The following is a 20,803-nucleotide window of genomic DNA, read 5'->3' on the forward strand; positions in this document are numbered from 1 at the left end:
GAAAACAGTGTATGTATTTTCTGTAAAACATTTTTCTTTGAAGAAATATTCATAGCAAAGACTCACAAAAACCATGCATAGTTAAAAATCTCATTCCACTAACAATAGTTTGTTTTAGTAATGCCTTACCTCATTTGGAAGCCCTGTTTCTATAGTACATAAAGAACTGGGCTGTGGTGACTTCTTTGAGGGCATGCATACGATCCTACTGACACCACTTGTGCGTGCGTTCCAGTGACTCTGGCCCTTCATCATCTTTGCTTGGATGTGTTCCATCTAGGGTTGTGTGTGGGAGCAGTGTGTGGGACACGGAGCTGGGTGGATGTCCCTGGGTATTCGGCGGCCTGGCAATTGCAGTGATTTGAAACTGCTGACCATTGGGCTATAGGGGCCCAAGTTTTCCTGCAGCGTTGACCATTGCTACCACCAAGTTCAGCAGACAAGGAGCAGCTCTCATTGTGTGCAATCTGGTTACCACATGCATCATTCAACTGTAGTGTGCTAAATATGCTGAGATGTATTGGACAACTTGTTTGCAGCTATGAGCAGGAGGGCAGTATTATCTGATGCCTACCTTCAGTTCTGAAGTTATTGGCTTCCTTGTCATTTTTTTGAAATTATGTGTGAAGACTGTTCAGTAAGTACTGTACTTAAAAGATTGTGAATTCTGCCCCAGTGTGAGTTGGCCAAGAATCTGGTTCCTTTATGCCTTCCAGTGATCCCTTTTGGGGCTGTGTGTGTCAATTGGGAGGTTTCCAATTTTAATCTGCTACTTGAAATCATTGTTTATTATCATTGAGAATTTGATTCTACTGATTGTAATTTCCGTTTGCTGTAGACTTTATGACCCTCCCTGGGGTGAGTTATTGGATTTGGCCTGTAACTAAAGTTGTGTGCACTCAGCCTAAAGGTACACACATGTGGGTCGTGTGTGTGTGTGTGTGTGTGTGCGATTTGTATTTGCACACTCCCTTTCTCCATGCTGAGGAGCCCTCTGGGTTGTAAGCAGACATTTTAACTGACCATCTGGCATTTGGTGCATATCCAGATGACAGTGTCTAGAGGCCCTAGTAGAGGTATACCTTAATTCATTTAATCTTGTTTGAATTATTATGTAATTATTTTTAATGACTTTGTACATGTTTCTTATTATTGCTAGGAAGGTAAACTTTTTAGATTTTTATGAGTGGTGCACTCCTATACGGAAGTTTTAATAGTTGGCTTCCTTGAAAATAATCTTTAATTGGCCGTTTAAATATTTCTGGGTATGTTAATTTCTGTCAAACTTGTTTGCGCTTTGTTGTTTGGTATATGTTAACAGCTTTGTATTGGCAGTGGGTGATGCATTTGTATTCTGATGGTCTGGGGCAGTGACGTGTTTCTAATTAAGCAGCTTTCCCATTATCGCATGAGGCCTAGGTGTTGGCGAGTCACATGTACTTCTGGGGGTCTCCTGTTCCAGCCTCAAGTTCAGTAGTTTATTTTCATTCTTTTGGTACCATGTGCAGCAGGGGCATTGCCAGATTAGAAAGTAATTTAATTTACTCAGTGTTTCTGTTATTGTAACGTCCTTGTGGGCATGTGAACAAAGCCTTTGGGCAAACTGAACACTGAGTTTCTTGGTTTCTTAAAAAAAGGAGGAGTTTGGTATTATCATTTTACTAGTGTTTTAGTGGCTCAGTAGTTTATTTAAGTACTTAACTTGATTTCTTTGTAGCAGGCTTGTGGCCAAAGAAGTACTACTGTTTGCTTCAGTTTTTACACGTGTAGCATATGGCCAGCTTGGCCGAATCTTGTCTATATGAGAGCAGAATAGTCACTGGAGATGTATGCATTTTAATGTCTTTTATTTAATGTTTGTTAAACTCATATTCAAGTCCTGTTGTAGGATTAGCCCACAGTTGTGATGCTAGTCGCAAGGAGGGAGTGCTGACACAGGTTTATTTAATCAATTTACTGTTTGTAATTGGCCACAATTCTATTGCACAGCTGACATGTTCTTCGAGTACCATTTGTAATTTTATGTATAATGAAAGTGTCCTTATGCATTGTGACTTTAATTTAAAAACCTTAACTATTTGTGTGTATTTGGTAAGAATCTTCGTAACTGTTAGTTGGCTTATGGTAGGACTGTTATTAAATAAAACTATTTGTTTGGGAATGATAAATGATGCACCAAGTTGGGCTGCCCTTCTACATGTTTTCCTAAACTCACCCCAATGCTTGTCCTGGGTATCAATTGGTAGCCACAGAGCATGGTTGTGTTCAGTTTGGTACGGAGGGGTTAGAGTTTTCTATCCTCTGATGTCATCTGTCGTTTCTTTGAGTTATTGTACAACTAACACAAATGTCATTCCTTGAGTTATTATATTAATATTTCTGGTTGTTTTCAGGAGGTCACTACCTATCAGGGATTCCACAGGGTGTCCTGGGATTTTGCATCTTAAGAGGGAGCAGCTACATTATGAATTACAGGTTTGCGACCTGCCTATAGAAGGTTAGTATTCCTGAACTGGTGGCCAGGTAGTGCGTGTCGGTGGACAGTCTGCTGTGCCATTCTTTGGACACTGCTGGGGAGCTAGATGCCTTAGATGCCACTTTTTCTATTACTTCAGCCATGTTACATGTTGTGCAATGTAATGTGTCCTTCCGGAAGGGCAGCCAACCCACCTATAAGCAGTCTTGTAGGATCCAGGCACATCTAGCACATTGGGGGAATCGTCTACTGCATTTCAATCATAAGGATTCTAAGAAACAAGGGATTAAACAATTACTTAATTGGGTAAGGGACTTGCAGGTTGTAGCGTCATTCCTGAGTTTAGATAGTGAAGGTGTGGGACCGGAGTACAAAGTTTTAAGTCGTAATCAGCTCCTTGATGTTCAGCGGTCCAGTGCCTGTGGTCTTGGAAATTTGCCCTCTGATCTCTTCGCCAAATTGCCCAACCCTAGTATGTGCCTCCTTACTGGTATATCTGAGTTATCTAATGATGATCTGCAACAAGTGCAGCAAGTGATGTGGCTGCTTGTCAGGTTTGAGTCTGATGGTGATGACCTGAGCATACCACACCATGATCCTTTTGTTGCTTTATCATTAACAAAAGGGACACTGAGTATTTTGGTCTCTGAAACCTTGAGGCATCAGGATTCCATAGGACAGCACACAGCTTGAATTATAGACAGACAGTTGTCGGCACACATGTGCAATTAACTTGAGCAGAGGTATTATTGGCAGGTATAGGCATCTTCCGAGACACAGAGCCAGTATGGTGAATGAATGCACATGGCTGTGCCAGCTCTCAATAAGGGAGTTACTGAATCTGACAGTATCTCCAGTATTTTAGGAGACATGGGTCCAGAGGATTTGTCTTGCTTGGTGTTTGCACACCACCTGACTAATTTTTATGAATTTCAGGAATTGCTAGAGTCAGCTGAGGCACTGACCTTTTCTGACGAGCTGCTTGGGTCAGATGGAAGTCTACCATTGACACTTACTATTCTGTGGGGTAATAAACCATGGTCAAAATCTGATTGGTCCAGTCACTTGCAAGTGATGTTTGTGTTGCAGTGTGAGTGACCACATTGTGCATGAGTGCCCTGTTGTAAGAATCCCCAGGCCTTACAGCTGATGCCCAGGGGGTCTGTAAAACATGTCAGAGGGGGTTACTGTTTTGTTGTATGAGTATTTGTGCTATGGAAAGATCTTTCTTTCCTTATTTTTGTGCCCATTTGGACTGGAACCAGTTTGCGTGTTTTTAGACTCTGGCAGTTCAGTCTCCCCACGTGATTAGAAATGGTACTTGGAGTTTGGCCACTTGTGTAAATTGTCTCCCATGTACTTGTCTTCCCAGAGATGTCATGCAACCAATGGGCAAGAGTTGCCTCTGTTTGCAAGTAGCGTGCTTTTGAGGCTTTTAAGACCACCATCACTAATCCTCCAGTGTTCGCTGTGCCTGATTTCGACAAGATATTTATTGTTTAGACTGATGCTTTGACACTGGCATCACCACAGTTCTTCTCCAGGAGGATCTGGGTGAAAGACGCCCTTCACCTTTTGCATCAGGTAGACTGACAGGTCTAGAACTGAGGTATTCGGAATACGAGTATGAGACCCAAGCCATTCTATTCGCACTTGAAAAGTTCAAATTTTATCTTGAACATAGAGAATTTGATTTAGAAACCAACAATCAGGCACTGAGTTGGGTTCTGGCTAGGCCCAGGAAAACTGGTAGGATTGTGAGATGCACTGTCCACATATCACCCTTCCGTTTCAAAGTGTGACATATTAAAGGCTCCGACAACCAGGTAACAGACACGCTTAGTTGCATGTTTGAACAGTACGATCCAGGACCTGAAGGTGAGGGTGGGGAGCCTCATGATCTTGTGTACAGTGTGTTAGCCAAAGTACTGCAATTATTTGGCAGCCTAAGGCCAAGCAGGATCAGGATCCACTGTGGAGACCTACTAGGAGGCAACTGTTGCCTGGAGGCTGGGATTTGTCTCCCTGTTGAGTTATGTCCCACCATTTTTCATTATTTCCATAACTCCATGGTGGGTGGTCATTTAGGCCTTTACAAAATCTTGGCGAAGGTATGTGCTCACCTCACGTGGCCTTCGCTGTACAGCGATATCCGCATTTTGGTTAATGAGTGCAAGTCTTGTAAGAGGGGTACATTGAACACTAATTCGCCCAGGGGGTTGCTGCAGTCTGAGTGAGAGCAGCACCCTATGGATAAGCTCTTCATTGATTTTATAGGGCCTCTTCCTGTACTAAGAGGGGCAACTGTTACGCCTTGGTTGGTGTCAACACGTTCTCTGGTTTTGTTTAGTTGTTTGGCTGCACCCTAGCTGAGAGGTTACAGCTGCCATTACCATTCATCACCTAATCAACATCTTTTCACGGTTTGGCCATCCCAAGGCTCTTGTGAGTGACAACACTCCAGCCTTTGTCTCCAGGTAGTTTAGACAGTTCTGTTTACACAATGCTATTATGAATATTACCACCAGGCCACATTATCGTCAGGTGCCCTTTGCAAAGAGGGTCGTAATCTTAAGGCAGTCTTAATTGTATACCATGCTAAGTCTCCAAGCAAATGGGATGGCACGGCTCAACTTCGCACTCAATTCTGCCCAGCATGAGGCATCAGAGGCTGTTTCTGCCACTCTTATATTAGCGTATCCCCTTAATTCTCCCTTCTCCAACTTGTGCAGCATTAATGACCTTTTATCCACATTGATCACTCCGAGTATGCTCAAGGACAATTGGCACCAGACTAGGCAGAATACTGAATTGGCTCACTGCTGTCAGGCAAGGCCCTACAACCGTGGTAGACAATCCTTTCGTGGTAAGGTGGAGATAACGTTTTTGTTAGAAACTTTATGGAGTTAACATAAAATGGTGCTGCTGTTGCTAAGTTGACACACCCCGCCCCCTCCCCCCTGTTCAGTGGACCCATGTTCTATCATCAAGGTTTTGGGGCTGGTTAATTTGCTAGTCAAAGAGTTGGCCACTGGGAAGCCCTTAAGAGTGCGTTTTAGTTAGGTGAAGTTTGTTAATTAATGTACCTTCCCTTCTTGTCGGGGGAATCTTTAGGTTGGAGGTGGGAGGTTGGGCTGTGGCAGTTTCTGTGAGGGCATGCGCATGATCCTACTGGTGCCACTTGTGTGCGGATTCCATCGACTCTGGCCCTCATCATATAATTGTTGCTGGGTTGTGTGTTTCCTCTGGGGCTGTTTAGTAGCGACTGGTCAGTCGGACAAGGAGCTGGATGGGGTGTGCCTGAGTACTCAGCATCCTGGCAACTGCAGCGAGATAACACCATTGACCATTGGGCCCTTGTTTTCCTGCAGTGTTTGACTGTTGGTACCAGAGAGTTTAGTGGGCAAGGAGTGGCTCTCATCAATTGCAACCTGGTTACAACATGCATCAGTCAGTTGTAGAGTGCTAAATATGCCGAGATGTACTGAACAACTTGTTAGCAGCCATGAGCAGCAGGGCAGTATTATTCGGTGCCTACCTGGAGTCCTGAAGCTATTGGCCTCCTTGGTATTTATTTGAAATTATCTATGAAGACTGTTTAATAAGTACTGTGCTTAAGGATTGTTACTTCTTCCTGGTGTGAGCTGGCCAGGACTCCAGTTTCTTTATGCCTTTTGGTGATCCCTTTGGGGCTGTGTGTCTCAATCTGGAGGTTTCTGTATGTACTAAGATAGTTCTTTGTAATGTTGATCTTGTACTTGAAATTGTCATTTGTTATTATTGAGTATTTGATACTACTGATTAAACAATGGAAAATCCAGGGTGGAATGTAACAATATTATGAAAAGGATAGTTACTACTCACCATATAGTGGAGATGCTGAGTCGAAGAAAGACACAACAAAAGGCCTGTTGGAAAGTTAGCTTTCAGCTAACAAGGACTTTGTCATAAATAGACAACACACACACACACACACACACACACATGTAACTCACACATACAAGGCGTTCGATTCATATACACTGCCCAGAAAAATAATTAGTACACATGGAGAGAAGACACTGATTTTGATCTGATGAGTGCATATGTCACCTGGGATAGCAAATGTACTGATAATTGTTTCAATGACGTCTGCCAACACATAGTGTAGTGACATAGCTACCAGAGCACCATCTGTGTCTACTATTTAATAGGGAATGCTAACAGCAAGAAGGCTCAATGTGGTGCAAACATTTGCAGCAGGCAGGCAACCATGCCACAGAGATGGATTCATGTTTTCTACAGCCAACTGAGCAAGTTTGAAAGGCATCAAATTGTGGTCTTCCAAGCAATGGGCTGGTACTTTCAGAGAATGACCACATGTTCTCCAGCAGTTGTGCAATGATGCTGGCACCAGTAGCCACATGAATGTTCTCACACTCCTAGATGAGTTTCTGGTCATCTATGAAGCACAGATGCTGAGTAGGATCATCATATTGTAAGGCAGTGGAAGACCATAGAGCTACCACAGCACCAATAAAAAGGGTTGTTAGCCCAGAAACATCAACAAAAACTGTTACAAACTGGTTAATTCAGAGGACTACGGGCATACACACCTCTAACCTGTCTTCCACTCACGCCACAGCACTGACATGCACGGCTAGACTGGTGCCATCAGAGGATCACTTGGAAGATGGAATGGCATGCCTTGGTCATCAGTGATGAAAATAGATTCTGCCTGCATGCAAGTGATGGTCGTTTGCACATACGACATAAACCTGGAGAGCACTGTCTCATAGAGTGCATTCATCCAAGATGCACTGGCCCCAGCCCAGGGCCTATGGTCTGTGGTGCAATAAGCTACAACTCCTGTTCACCTTTGGTGTTCCTGGATGGGAAACTAACCAGCACTCAATATGTGCAGAATGTTGTTAACCTGTTCTTGCAACAGGAAAGTGATGTGTTGTTCCAGCAGGATAATGCTCACGCAAATCTCCAGACTTATCTCCAATTGATCACATATGGGATATGATGGGGCAAAAAGTGATTTGTGTGACTTGTCAGCCAACAACTCTAACATGACTACACGAACAGGTTGAGCAGGCATGGCATAATACATCCAAGGACATTATTCATCATGTGTACGACTGACTGGCTGCCAGAGTTAATGTCTGCACTGCTTCCTGTGGAGGCTACACCACATACTAATCTGGGTGTTTCAGTAGAGGTTGAGACTTGGTACCTCAGAACACTTGTGCTATTGATTTGCAAATGTAATCATTTCGTGTACTCCATATGCACTGTTGCAGCTATAAATCTTGAGTGAACTGGAACATCTTAAGTGGCGTATTTTTTTTTAATTACTGGCCGTGTATTTACAGTCTGAAATTTACAATTACATTTTGCCACATGTTTCCCTGCTATATTTTTACTTGTATTCTAGTATTTTCTATTATTGTTGAATATGTAATAGCTTTGTATTTCAACATTTTGTATAACCTGTCTATGTGGGGCTTTAAATAGCATAGGCAGTTCATGTTCAAAAAGTTGGTGGATAAAGTTTTGAGTCAGTGAGCAGTAAGACAAAGTCAAACTCAGCAAGTATGATTGAGTTGCTTGTATTGAGATAGTTAGAAAATACAGCTCATGTATTTAAGCTAGAATTCTTGAAGTCTTTGTACGAGGTCATGCTGAAAAGTAATGCCTCTGAATTATTTATGTGAAAACTTTGAAAGCTTTTAAAATAAAACAATCATTATTAACATTCTACATCTTTATTCTTCATGTCTACATTTTTTTCTCAGCACAGTGTGACTTTGAACCACTGCTAGCACTGCTTCATCACTATCAAAGCGAACTCCTCAAAGGATTTCTTTACGTTTTCAAATAGATGAAAACTGGATTGGAACAAATCGGAACTGTATGGAGGATTAATTAATGAAAAGCTGCAACAGTTGCTGGAGCAACTGGAGCTGTATTTCATTAACTGAACATCAGTTACGGAATCAGCAGGATCGTTATCCAGACATGGAGAAACTAATAATGTATGGAGGATGATTGATGGCAGTGAACTCAAGGCAACTGATTGTTGTGGATGGCACAGCACTCATGTATGGTCTGACATTGTCATGCTGAAGGAGAGGGTGCGCTATGTGCGGACAAAATCTTCAAATTCGAAACTTGACTACAGCATGCTGTTTCTGACACACCAACATACTTACGTTACACACTGCCATGCATGTGCCGCTATTCAGAGCCTCTGGTGGCAGAGGGCTGCAGATATGTAGATATGAAGAATAAAGATGTGCAATGGTAATAACATTTGTTTTATTTAAAAAGCATTAAGAGTTTTTACATACAAAATTGACAGGTATTACTTTTCAGGAAGCTCTTGTACTTTGCTGACCCATTTTGTGATAGTTACAGAGCTTCTTATCTGCGAACTGATAATCATTACAGTGTTCTGAGATATTCACGACAATTAAGGCAAGTCATCTAACAGTGCAACAGGCTTTGTGGGTTTTACATCTTCATCATGATCTGAACAGTCTACATAGATTAGTGGAGTGTGGTTAACATTGATTTTAATGTGTTTTTTCCCTTTTTTAAATTATGTGTTTGTTGCATAATATGATTACACATATTAGAACAAATAAGTTGTGTTAATGACAAAAATTGTTACACACTAGCTGCAATAACACTAGGTGTCATACGTACAACACACAGACAATTTTTCCACTGTCAACCACCTTTTGTAAGCAAATTAATGAAGAAAACAGAGAAAACAGGATTTTCTGATAGACGTCAAGAATAAACATCCAGTTTTGTGTATATCATATTTTAAACACCTATAATAGCAAATGGCTAAAGTATTCAAGCTGTATGGCATACAAATAACTTTTTCTTAGATTACAACATTACAGTAATACAAGCAGAGGAAATGTTCCTTCTTTTGCATTTTGAGTAAATGTCCAATATGCTGAAAATGTTACATAGGATAAACTAGGCACAGCTTCCATACAAACCATAAAGAACACAATGCATCAATTTATGACCCACTTGAGATACATTCCATAGCTCTACATATGAAAGACATAGGTCACATTTCCAGCAGTATTTATAAAGAACTAGAGAATCCGGCAATGCTTCACAATTGCTAAATATGTATAGGAAATGGATACACATCATAATCTCCTACTCCTCCCCTGTCTCTATACCTCTCCTCCTTCCACCTCCCCCTTCCCTTTGTCCATCTCCTCCTCCTGCCCACTATCTCTGTCCACTACCTTCCCTCACTCCCTGTATATGTCTTATCCCACATTCTCTTTACACATCTCCTCCTCACTCATCTCTCTGTCCATATCTTCTTTCCCCTTCATTATATCCATTTTCTCCCCCCTTCTCTGTCCATCTCCTACTTCCTCTCTCTGACATTATTGTAACTGCAGACAGAACCTGCATTGGGAATAGAAGTGAAAATGTATGAGTAAATCAGTTGGAATCATTCGTACATGAGGTATGAGATAGACCTTTCCAGCTGCTGCATTTTGCATGGTTTTAATCTACAAACAGATATGCTTATAAAGCAAATAAACACAACTTTCCTGTTTTCAGTTAAAAATGATTGCAAAACAAAACCACATATTTTCACAGCTCAGCTTAGCATGTTCTTTCATGCAGCCAGTTCTACAGAAAATATTTACTGTGTAACATGTCTATATCTCCAATAGTTTAGGCTGTGCACTGCCTGCGAGTCAGTCAGTTGGTCGAGAAGGGATTCATCAAATGAATCTTTCCTTGAATTTGTGTTAATTGAAACAAAACAATTTCAGTAATATCATGCATTTATTGAAGTGAAACAAATCAGAATTCATTGTTTTTACAATAATTTGTTGGTGTTGATAGTGGGTTCATCAACAACACTTGATGATGAATGATATTTTTTGTCTTTCTGTCCAGATAGAAAACAAACACTGCTGATGGTTTACAGACTCTCGAGCATGCCACGTACAACTGTCCATGGGAAGAACATAGCATCTCAAGATTTATTCCACATGCTTCCAATGACTGGCCTTGCAATTTTGGTACAATATGGAGTGTGACCTGGCAAAGACTGCATCCCGACCTCATTTAAACTCTTCTGCCGGGAGAGTTAATTTGGAGTTGGAACGGCTACTTGGGTTGGGTGCAGGGTCACATATTGGTTCGGTTCCTGTTGATTCCCTCAGTAGGTGAGATTATATTAGACATGGCCTACACCTCAACAGGAAAGGGAAGGGTAAACTGGCTCGGCTAATAGCAGGTAACGTAAGAGTGGGGAGGCACTGCCATGAGTGGTAATATACCAGTGGTCGTGGGTGTTGGAGCAGCACCTTTTTTAGGGTAGGTAGAACAGAACAAAGTCAAGTTCTGAGAGATGTAAAGATTGAAACAAACCTTCAGTTTGAGAAAGAAATCAAACAGCATAATCCTGGCACATTGGATCAGCGAACACAGCTGTTGGTTAAAAATTTACAGCAATGAGCAGAAATTTTATTTCCACCCAATTTCATCTCAGTAAATGTGAAATGCCAACTATCTGTAGTGCATCAAAATATTTGAGGGCTTAGGAACAAAATTAATGAACTACTTATGTGAAGTGATGAATTAGAGTCATCGAACCCAGTTGATATAATCTGCCTCTCTGAACATCATGTGACCACTGATATAGATATGTTAAACCTTACAGAATTTAAGTTAGCCTCTTACTTCTGTAGAAAAAATATGGAGAAAGGAGGAGTTGCCACATTTGTTAAAAACAGTTTTAAATTTAAGAATATTGACATTAATAAATTTTGCTTAGAGCAGCACTTAGAAGCATGTGCAACAGATATAGAATTTCATAATAGGTCTTTTATAATAGTAGCCATATAAAGAGCACCTTCCGGAAATTTCAACCTGTTTATAAATGGTCTTGAAGATTTATTATCTCATCTAAAATTAAAAAACAAAGATTTAGTGGTTGATGGTGATTTTAATATAGATGTCCTGAAAAACACTGTCAGTGAACAGTTACTGAAATCAGTTCTATTGTCATTCAATTTAATTTCTACTGTAAATTTCCCAACTAGGGTATACAAATGCTCTAAGACTGCCATTGATAATATCTTTATAGACAATTCTAGGCAACTAAGCCACATTACAAAACCAATAGTAAATGGGCTATCTGACCATGACATGCAACACCTAACAATAAAACAGCCAAAAACTGATAAATTTAGGAGATTGCTCAAAGAAATTAACTGGATGGATGTTTACAGCACCCAAGATACAAATGGAAAATACAACACATTCATTAATAAAGTTAGTATCTTATTTGAAAATTGTTTTCCCCTGAAGGTAACTCAAATTAAAAATGATTCAAATGGCTCTAAGCACTATGAGACTTAACATCTGAGGTCATCAGTCCCCTAGACTTAGAAGTAATTAAACCTAACTAACCGAACGACAGCACACACATCCATGCCCAAGGCAGGATTCGAACCTGCGACCATAGCAGCAGCGCGGTTCCTGACTGAAGCGCCTAGAACCGCATGGCCACAGCGGCCAGATAACACAAATTAAGCAGAAATCTAATAAGAAACCATGGATCACACAAGTGATAAATATATCATGTGAGACAAAAAGTAAACTCTATTTGATATGTAGGGACACCTTTGATACTAACATTATAGCTCATTACAAGAATTACTGCAAAATATTGAAGAAGGTTATCCAGAAATCTAAACACCTGCATTATGGCAAGAAGATAAATACATCCAACAATAAAATAAAAACAATATGGGACATAGTTAAGTCAGTGACAGGTGGGGCCAGAAATTAGGAGGAACAAATAGCTCTAAAAATAAATGAAACCCTGGTAACAAATGCATGTTGTGTTACAAACCATTTAAAAAAAGTATTTTGTCTCTGTTACTGATAGCATGGGGTTGTCAGGTTCAGTAAATAATGCAATGGAATATCTGAGAGCAGTGCACACAAGCAATCTCAGTAAAATGGAATTGACACTTGCTTCACCCAAAGAAATAGAATCCACCATAAAGTCCTTGAAATCAAAGCATTCTAGTGGTTATGATAACATATCAACAAACTTAATAAAAGAGTGTTCATGTGAGCTTAGTCATATCTCAAGTTATTTGTGTAATCAATCACTTATCACAGGAACATTCCCAGAATGGCTTAAATATGCTGAAATAATACCTCTCCACAGGAAAGGGGACAAAGAAATGCCATCAAATTACCGGCCGATCTCACTTTTGCCAGCTTTTTCAAAAATCTTTGAAAATGTTATGTTCAAGCATCTACTTAAACACCTTAGTGAAAATAACATACCGTCAAAGTCACAGTTTGGGTTTCTTCAGGGTTCTGATATTGAGGAGGCTATTTACACTTACAATGAAAATGTCCTTAATTCATTAGACAACAAATTAGAGGCAACTGGCATATTCTGTGACCTATCAAAGGCTTTTGACTGTGTGAATCACAGCATTCTTTTAAGTAAATTAAAATGTTATGGCATCACTGATAGTGCTGCAAAGTGGTTTCAGTCATATCTTACTAATAGAAAACAAAGGGTGTCAATATGTAACATTTCAGCAGTAGGCAATCAGACATCATCTGACTGGGAAGAAATTACATGTGGTGTTCCCAAAGGTTTCATACTAGGTCCACTACTTTTTCTTGTGTATATTAATGACCTGTCATCTGTTACATTACCAGATGCCTAGTTTGTCTTATTTGCAGATGTTACAAACATTGCAATTAATAGTAAATCAAATATAAATTTAGAAAGGGCAGCTAATCAAATTTCTACTGACATTAATAAGTGGTTCATTGCCAGTTCACTGTCATTGAACTTTGAAAAGACCCACTATATGCAGTTCAGAACTTCCAAGAGATTTCCTTCTAGTGCGTATATAAAATATGGTGTCATGGAAATAGGAGAAGTTGAGAGTGTAAAATTCTTGGGATTACAACTTGATAATAAATTGGGAGTGACATACTAACGAACTGATAAAGTGCCTAAACAAGTCAGTGTTTGCAATGCGAATGATGTCAGACATAGGAGATATAAATATAAAAAAAACTGGCATATTTTGCTTATTTTCACTCCATTATGTCATATGGCATTTTTAGAGTGCAGAAGCATATAATAAGAGTAATGTGTAGTGTAAATCCAAGAACATCATGTCGAAACCTATTCAAAGAATTGGGCATACTAACCACAGCTTCCCAGTATATTTATTCCTTAATGAAGTTTGTTGTAAATAATACATCTCTTTTTCCAACTAACTGCTTAGTACACAGTATCAATACTAGGAATAAGAACAATATACATAAAGATTTAAAATCACTTACTCTTGCCCAGAAAGGAGTCCAGAATTCAGCAACACATATTTTCAATAAGTTACCAGCAACCATTAAGAGTTTAGTTTCAGACAAGACACAATTTAAACATAATTTAAAAGAATTTTTGGTGGCCAACTTCTTCTATTCCATCCATGAATTTCTCAACAAGTGCAGCAGACCATTTTAATGAAAATTTATTACACTTTAATTTTTGACAATACTTGGTTGTAACAGCCACGTAACTACCTACTGTGTGAATGATGGATGGATGGAAAGCAGATATAAGTCTTAAGTTTGTAAATGGTGGAAGTTTAATTTTAAATCTTGTACATAATTTGACTGTTCTTAACTGAGGATCACTGAAATGGATAATTTACTTTAATTTTTGACAAAACTTCATTGTATTAGCCAAGTAACTAGCTACTGTGTGAATCATGGATTTAATGAAAGCAGATGTAAGTATTAAACCTATAAATATTAGAAGTTTAATTTTAATTCATGTACATAATTTTACTGTTTTGATTGAGGATCATTGAAATTAATGAAACTCAAGTTTTTCTAATTACATTTTTGTAATGTGTTTATCCGACAAGTTCCACACCCAGGAGGATCCCCTCTTTTGTGGGTCTATGGAATGAATAATTAATCTAAACTAATGTAATCTAATCTATTAATAATCATTGCGAATGCAAAGAGAGCTGGAAACTGGACACACTTAAATTGAAACAGCAAGTCAACTGAAATCAGTGGCAATCTTGGAATCAGAACAACAAATTTTCAGGACTATCTGTAAGCAGATGGAATTTGTTGGGGGCTAGGAGAAACTATTTTGCACTTTATAGTCTAACTTAAAAAAGTTGCTTGTTAAAAACTTATTTTTATTTAAATAATTATTCTAAGATTGAACTTGCAGATGCATGTGTACAGTTGTAATACAATGAGCATACATGATGGCAACATATCGTTGTGCTCTATACATCTCATGCTGTCTGTGTACCATGTACTTTTGGTGTGGCTAGTGAGCCACCCATATTTCAGTGATTCTTAGAAAAGTGAACAGACGGTATTCCTAACTATCCAAATTACCTGGATAATATTACTCAGATGGAAGCAGCATGGGAGCAATACATGCTAAGCCTTCAATTACTATTTATGCATTAAGGAGGAAATTGTTTGTTTTGTAGACTTGATAAGTACAGTTTTTTAGCAAATCATTAAATATCTATGTCACATCCTGAGGAAGGACAGTCTTAAGCATACATAGGACCACAAAAAAGCTATAATTAAGTAACCTGCACCGAAAAATCTGAGAGTACTTCAATTTTTGGGGGGAAAAGTAAATTTTTATAGTAATTTGTACCTACATCATCTCAAATGCATATCTTATAAACAGACTCGGTAATAAGAGCATAAAATTTAAGTGGTCCAATGTCTGCAGCAGGATTTTGTCATACTAAAAAATACCTTAAATTTGATCCCCTCCTGGCAATCTTCATGCAAGGCATCTATCTAACTTTAGTGAGCTGCATCTCAATATGGTATCAATGGCTGATGTCCCACAAACTTTATGACTGCACAGAATATCCAATAATATTTGCTTTTAAAATATTTAGAGGGCACAGATGAAATATTACCAGATTGAAAAGGAGGCATTAATAAGAATCTATGGTATAAAAAAGTTTCAAGCATTTCTGTATGGCACAAAATTCCATCTGCCAACATACCATGAGTTGCTGATCTCACTTTTCAGCCACTGTAACAAGCTCCCAAATGAAATGGTGCAACAACTGCAGTGGTGGCCAGTATTTTTGAGTAACCATAATTATGACATATTTTATCATCCCACCACCAAACAGGCAAAGATTGATGCTCTGTCTCACTGGGCACCTACGTCAATATGCATGAGGCATTCTGCTTTGCCTTTGATATACCATGTAAAATACCCTTAATGAATTTCCTGTAATTGCTCATGAAGTAGCCACAGCCATAGAGCATAATCCACTACTTCATCAGGTACTGTAGGCAGTACATCGGGAATAGCCACAGCACTTGCCAAACAGCACTGACCCAGCATTTCAGGTATTTTCTTCTTGTCTCACTGTCTGAGTATCACAAAAACCATACAATGCCTATCAAGGAGGCAAAATGCTGTGCCATTACCCCAGCCAAAATCTGCCCCTGCATCCTCTAGATGCTTCACAGATTGCACTGGGGGCACAAGCAAAATTGGGTGACCTGATCCCATTGATTTTCCCTTTGGCCAATCCCATATCAGCCCTGGAAGAGGGTGCACGTTGAATTCACTGAACGGTTTTAGGAAACACTGTGATTGCTGGTATTTGATGTGCTCTCGAATTTTCCTTACGTGGCACAGATGCCTGCAAAAATAGCAGATGCTACCAACTGTGCTCTTGTGAGTATCTTCACAATTGAAGGTGCTCCCCCCACTATTGTCACAGCCAACCATCCTCAATTCACCTCATCTCTGTTTCATCTGTTCTGCCAATGAAACAGCATCAAACGTCTGACCACTGCCACTTCTTACCTCCCCCCCCCCCCCTCCCCCGCCAATCAAATTCAGAGGAGCAGCAGTTGGTCAAAATCTTCAACACAGATGAGGAAAGCAGTGACACTGTCATCATCCCAGGGAGCCATCAACAGCTTTCTCACAATGTATAGAAGCACTCCCACAATATTCACAGTCAGGTGGAAAATTTACAGGCATATCCTTCTCATCAGAGGTAGCTGGTTGCTAATGCACCTTACAGAGGTAGCTTACAGCGATGCCAATTAATGTTTAATTCAGCTCATTCCATATCCCTGAAGGATCCCGCCCGTGATGGAATTTGTAGTAGTAGTAGTAGTAGTAGTAGTAGTAGCAGCAGCAGCTTTATTCATCTATAGATCTCTTTTTACAAGGATATAGGACATGTCAAAGTATTTACAAATTTAGATCAATTTAAAATAAGCTAATTTGTATACACACATATTTACAGACTTTTAGTTAAAGACAATCATTAGATTTACTCCTGGTATACAATACTTTGTTACGAATAACTTATTAAATAATGTAATGCCACACTGTTCACTCATATCTCACTATCAGTCACTGCATACACTAAACACACATTGTTTCCTAACACTTCACTCACTACACACACACACACACACACACACACACACACACACACACACACACTGGTGATCCCTGGACCATTTTTGTACTGCAACTTCTCATTTGCTAACTACACACGCACGCGTGCGCTCACACACACACACACACGCACACACACACACACACTGGTGATCCCTGGGCCATTTTTGTACTGCAACTTCCCATTTGCTATCCTGAAAAACTGAGTCAGCATCCCTCCGTAATGAGTGAGATGTTGAGCTCAGAAAGAGGAAGAGGTGTTAGTATTGTTCTATGCATAGCTTGGGAGTAAGTATTTCTGGAAAGGAAAAAAGAAGTAACAAAACAAAAGTGAAGGTGTTATGTGGAATGCTGGATATTTTATAGTCATTATTATTATTAATATTATTATTTATTTGTATAACATTTTTTATCAAACCCCTACTCTGTTTTAGCTAAGTAATCCTTCAATGTATAAAATGTATTGCATAACAGGTACTTTTTACCTGCTGTTTTAAATAAGTGTATTTTTGCAATTTGTTTATCTCTTTAAGTAATTTATTGTACATTTTTATTCCTTGGTAGAAAATTCTGTTTTGAGTTTTATGTTTTATTTTTTGTTGGTAAATGTAAGTTAAGTCTATGTCTTGTTGCATAGTCATGGACAGAGCTGTTTGTGCAGTAATTACCAATGTTATTTTTGATGTGTACAACTGACTGGTAAACGTATTCACATGGAGCAGTTAAAATCCCCAGTGTTTTGAACAGATCTTTACAATGAGCTTGACTAGTATTTTTGGTTATTATTCTTATGGCTCTTTTCTGGAGTTTGAAAACTGTGTTCATATTTTGTGCATTTGTTCCCCAAAAAAGAATGTCATACCTAAGAATTGAGTGTACATATGAATAATATGTAACTAAAAGACACTGCATGTTACGCACTGATGACATTATACACTGCACATTATATGTGACTAAGTGAGTGAACAAATGACAATAAAGTAGTTAGCAGCTCATGATATATCACTGGAGTCTGGCAACCAGAAGGCGACTAACCTTAGCTGCCAGTCAGCTCATTCACATTGGAGGAGGGCAAGCTACCTGGCACGCAGAAAAATATTGAACAGGAACTGCTCATAAAATATAAACTACATTGTAAAAATGAAGGCCTTCAAATGCACTGCCAAGTTTTTTGGGGAAAAATTAATCATTAATAGTTTTGAATTGAAAATAATAACACTGTTAGGATTTTTAGATCAATAGAGACAATAAATCACTGACACAAAAATTAAGTATATCTTCCAATGTTCGAAGAATACGTTGACAAAATTCTATGTTAAAACTGCATATTATGTACTGGCACAGAAGTTTTATTTACAAGTTCTGTTCCACTAATGCTTGCTGTGCAGTATTATAATGATTACCTCATAAATAAAACTTATCAAAAAGTTAATGTCAACGTATTCTCACACCAGATGACGTAGGGTGCTCAGTAAAACAGCCAGATATTTAGAATACTCCCAAGGTCTGAAAGATATTCTTTGAATTATGGTGAGTGATAATCTAGCTCAATTAGCACTGTTTTTGCAATTTGGCGTTACATTGTCATCACTAAATTGGCTTTGTGGAGGTATAAAATTTTTGCTGAATTAGATTCAGGATTTTCCCATATGTGTCAGAGGTGTGAAGTTTTCTATACTTTTGACTTCATATATAAATGAACAAGCATACTGGTGGTTAATATTATCATAATGCTTGTGAGGTTTAAAGAAGTCGTTGAGCATCATTTTTATGCACTTAGGTGACAAAAGTCATGGGATACCTCCTAATATCATGATGGTCCTCCTTTTGCCCAGTGTAGTGCAGCAACTCAATGTGCCATGGACTCAACAAGTTGTAGGAAGCCCCCTGCAAAAATACTGAGCCATGCTGCATACATAGCTGCCCATAACCACAAAAGTGTTTCGGTGCAGAATTTTGTGCACAAACTGACCTATCAATTATGTACCATAAATGTTTGATATGACTCATTTCGGGTGATCTAGGCAGCCAAATAATTCTCTCAAACTGTCCAGAATTTTCTTCAAACCAGTCATGAACAGTTGTACCCCAATGACATTGTTCGTTTGGAACATGAAGTCCATGAATGCAAATAGTCTCCAAGCAGCTGAACATAACCCTTTCCAATCAATGATCGGTTTGGCTGGACCAGAAGATCCAGTCCATTCCATGTAAACATAGCCCACACCATTATGGAGCCACCACCAGCTTGCACAGTACCTTGATGACAACTTGGACATGTGGCTTTATGTGGTGTGTGTCACACTCAAAACCTGCCATTAGCTCTTAACCAACTGGAATTGGGATTCATCTGATCAGGTAACAGTTTTCCAGTCATCTAAGGGTCCAACTGAAGTGGTCAAGAGCCCACGAGGGGCGGTGGAGGTGATGTTGAGCTGTTAGCAAAACACTCACATCAGTTGTCTGCTGCCATAGCCCATTAATGGCAAATTTTCTTGCTTTGTCCTAATAGTTATGTTCATTATATGTCCCACATTGATTTCAGTGGTTATTTAATGCAGAAATGCTTGCCTGTTAGCACTGAAAACTCTATGCAAACACCGCTGCTCTTGGTCGTTAAATAAAGGCTGTCAGCGACCGTGCTGCCTGCAGGGAGAGGTAATGCCTGGAATTTGATGTTCTCAGTACACTCTTGACACTGGTGAGCTTGGAATATTGAATTGCCTAATGATTTTCAAAATGGAATGTTCCATGCATCCAGCTCCAACTACCATTCCATGTTCAAAGTCTGTTAATTACTATCGTGGGGCCGTAATCATGTTGGAAACCATTTCACTTGAATCATCTGAGCACAAAGAATAGCTTCACTAATGCACTGCCATTTTGTACCTTGTGTACTTGACACTACTGCCATCTGTATCTATGCATATTGCTATCCCATGACTTTTGTCACCTCAGTATATATACGCTGGGATATTACATGGTGAATTTATAACTTCATGTATGATCTGTCACCCTGATGTGTATGTGTGTGTGTGTGTGTGTGTGTGTGTGTGTGTGTGTGTGTGTGAACTAATTTTACCTTGTAAATACTTTCTATTTGCCATTCTTGAAGTTATTTACTTTTGTGGTCCTGTTATGTAGCGCCATGGTTTTATGCCATTGGATATCTTCACCTTGTTGCTGTAAGTGTGTGCTGGATAAGAGCTTCAGACTGTCCATGTTACTAAATGACGTAAACACTTTTGCGTCAGCTCTTCAGTATCATACATACAATGTTTTTCTTATATAACTTCAATTTCGATAATGGGTGAACAGATCTATCTTATTTCATACCTCATGATAGATTACAATATGTATACACTGAAGAGACAAAGAAACTCGTACACCTGCCTTATATAGTGTAGGTCTCCCGTGAGCACGCAGAAGTGCCACAACATGACATGGCATGCACTCAACTAATGTAGTAGTGCTAGAGGGAAATGACTCCATGAGTCCTGCAGGGCTGTCCATAAATCCGTAACAGTATGAGGGGGTGGAGATCTCTTCTGAACAGCACATTGCAAGGTATCCCAGATATGCTCAATAATTTTCATTTCTGGGGAGTTTGGTCTTCAGTGGAAGTGTTTAAACTCAGAAGAGTGTTCCTGGAGCCACTCTGTAGCAATTCTGGATGTGTGGGGTGTCACATTGTCCTGCTGGAATTGACCAAGTCTGTCGGAATGCACAATGGACATAAATTGAGGCAGGTGATCAGACAGGATGCTTATGTACATGTCACCTGTCAGAGTCGTATCTAGATGTAT

At 39.3% G+C, this 20,803-nt stretch overlaps 1 protein-coding gene across 1 annotated transcript in view; it reads right to left on the bottom strand.

The window, feature by feature from the left end:
* Window positions 1–20,803, bottom strand: part of LOC126473788 (uncharacterized) — a 151,102-nt gene that overhangs the window by 37,999 nt on the left and 92,300 nt on the right. The window lies entirely within an intron of this gene.

The sequence above is a fragment of the Schistocerca serialis genome, chromosome 4, assembly GCF_023864345.2.
Source record: "Schistocerca serialis cubense isolate TAMUIC-IGC-003099 chromosome 4, iqSchSeri2.2, whole genome shotgun sequence".
In the NCBI taxonomy this organism is placed as follows: Eukaryota; Metazoa; Arthropoda; class Insecta; order Orthoptera; family Acrididae; genus Schistocerca; species Schistocerca serialis.